The sequence below is a fragment of the Microtus ochrogaster genome, unplaced genomic scaffold, assembly GCF_000317375.1.
Source record: "Microtus ochrogaster isolate Prairie Vole_2 unplaced genomic scaffold, MicOch1.0 UNK116, whole genome shotgun sequence".
Taxonomy (NCBI): Eukaryota; Metazoa; Chordata; class Mammalia; order Rodentia; family Cricetidae; genus Microtus; species Microtus ochrogaster.
In genome coordinates, this window is record NW_004949214.1 from 879,108 (window position 1) to 881,785 (window position 2,678).

Consider the following 2,678-nt stretch of genomic DNA (forward strand, 5'->3'; position numbering starts at 1 on the left):
TGTGTGTGTGTGTGTGTGTGCGTGTGCGTGTGCGTGTGCGTGTGTGTGTGTGTGTGTGCATACATGCATGTGGTCAGGGGACAAAAGACAGCCTCTGGTGCTGTACCTCAGGCGCAATCCCCCTGAAGTTTTACTTAGACAAGGTTTCCAACTGGCCTGGAACAGGCAAGGCAGGCTGGGTTGGCTGGTCAGCACACTGCAGGGATAGGCTCGCCTCCACCTTCACACATAAGCATCTCCCACCACACCTGCTACTTTTCCTGCTGTAGTTTAACTTCAATTTCTTGATGATGCTCTCTGGGGATGGAACTCAGGCCTCATGCCCACAAGGCCAGCAATTTATTCATTTAGCTGTCTCCCCAGCCCTGCTTTTACCCTCCGAGCACAAGTATTTTCTCAGTTTACACTTTAAAGTACTTTCCTTCCTGGATACGAAATTTATGGCACATGTAGTACCATAAGGAAATCTGTGTCTGTCGCTGGGCTGATTCCTACGCCTAAGACACAGGGCTGGCTGCAGGGAAATCTCCTGAGAGTGAGCAATCTGAGTAGAGTCCCAGCCGCCATTTTCTGTGAGCCTTGCTGTATGTGGTGGTGAAGAAGTCACTTCCCCATTTAGGGGATGGTAATCTATAATGTGTCTGCCAGGGGCACACAGGGCTGTGCCTCGTATCCGATGGAAAGAGGATGGCTTCCCATGCCAGAACTAAGCTGAAACTTTCCCACAGTGAATGGAATGATAATAGTCCTGCTAACTACTTTGTGTCTTTAGTGCAGAGTCTCATGGAGCAGCCCAGCCAAGCCTGGGACTCTTCCCCTTCCTCCCTCAGCCTTCAGAGTGCTGCTAGTCTTCCCAGCTTAGCACACTGCCCCAGCTCAAGTATTCATTTTAATGTAAACACATTCTTAATGCTACTGTTTTCTCCTCTGCCCAGTAACATTTTCATTCCATTTTCTACAGGTATATTGTTGAATTCCCAAGAAATAAGTAATTTTATCATTGATTTCCTTGCAAAAATTTATTTTATAATGATCTATATCTCTTGAAAACCCATGTACTCTAAGATTGCTATTCTAAGAAATTTAGCATTTCCAAGATATTTCTGGTTTTTGTTTGGTTTTCATTTTCAGTCAGGGCCTCTCTATGCTCTTCAGGCTGTTCTGGAACTTAAAAGCACAAATGATCCTGTAACCCCAGTGTTCAAATAGCTGGAAGTGCATGCATTTGCCACATAACGCTGATGACAACTGTTCTCATTACTGCCTGGCATTTGAGCATTTTTCTTTAATGTTTCACAGCAATTATTTTAAGTTGTAAATGATTTTAAGGCAAAGAATGCACGTAACTTATGTTATAATTATGTTAATAATTATGTTGTGTGTATTTTTGTGTTATGTACTCATGAATTCCGGTGCCTACAGAGGTCAGGAGAGGTCATACCTTCCTGGAGCTGAGGTACGGTCCATCACGGATGTTGGAAATGGATGCTGGAAACAGACCTTGCGTCTTCAGCAAGAACAGAATGCACTCTTAACCACTGAACCATCTCTTCAGCAAGACTGTAGACTGTTAAAGTCCATTAGCCATTATAATGTTCATATTTTAAATTCCACTGTGTTTTCCCCTTGGTTCAATGACCTGGAGATGATGCTTCCTTTTTTGTTTAGATTTTAGTTTTACTTTTAATTATGTCTGTCTGTCTGTCTGTCTGTGGTATGCACATGATTGGCAGAGGCATTGACTCCTGATGGAGCTGGAGTTAAAGGCAGTTGTGAGCTATCTACCATGGGTGCTGGGAGCCATACTCTCATAAACAGTAATGACTCTCATGTCTCTTTCCTCCTCCCTCTACGTCTTGAGTGCTGGTATTACAGGTGAGGGTGAACATGCCCAGAGGGTCAAAGAACACAGAGCAATTTACATTCTAGACAATCATTCTACCACGTGAGCTATGTCGCCCGTCCCCACACTGTGGCTTTTTAAATTCACCAATGACTTCTTTTCATGGTATTGCATTCTCATTGAACAGCTACCAGAGAAATCAAGAATATAGCTGGGAATGTCCTGCAAACCCAGGGGAGCCATACCAGTGTCTAGGGACCACTTTTAAAAATCCCCAAATGTGCTCCCACCACATTTGTGAAGAGCTTGGGATAGGGCTGTCAGATGCTGGGCAGATCTAAGTGCTACAGCATCCTCGAGTCCAGCCTCTGGCAAGGACATCCTGTTCCTGAGAGCAAGTCTCCAGCCAGCAAACCTACCTTAGATGCCCAGCATCCTCAAAGTTCAACAACAAGGGACTGGAGGCTGCTGTTGTACTGTCTGTGGTTGTGTGTGCAGAGCAGTGACCCAGACCCTGCAGAAGAATCACAAAACAGAAAAAAGTTTGGTCAACGGATCAGACACATCCTTAAGCTGAGTGATGAAGATATAAAAAAAGCAAATTTGGAAATATAGCATAGTGTGTGGAAATAGAAATGACAGGGAAAGAAGAACACGGTTCCCCGTTGCACAGAGATGTGAGTGTGTGTCCTGATGTGGGGCTGTGCCTCCCTAGGAGTATGGGGACAACGATGAAGGGATCCCAGACATATCTGAGAAGCCGGATTCTGTGTTTGGATGTCTGTACAGCAGTGGTTCTCAGCCTTCCTATGCTGTGTCGTGACTCTTTATACAG

General features: G+C 44.8%; 1 long non-coding RNA gene across 1 annotated transcript in view; it reads right to left on the bottom strand.

Moving 5' to 3' along the window:
- Window positions 1-2,651, bottom strand: part of LOC113455784 — a 32,215-nt gene extending 29,564 nt beyond the window's left edge. The window contains exon 1 of the long non-coding RNA XR_003376751.1: window positions 2,263-2,651. This is a non-coding gene — a long non-coding RNA (uncharacterized LOC113455784). The remainder of the gene's footprint in view (window positions 1-2,262) is intronic.
- Between the last annotated feature and the right edge of the window lie 27 nt (window positions 2,652-2,678).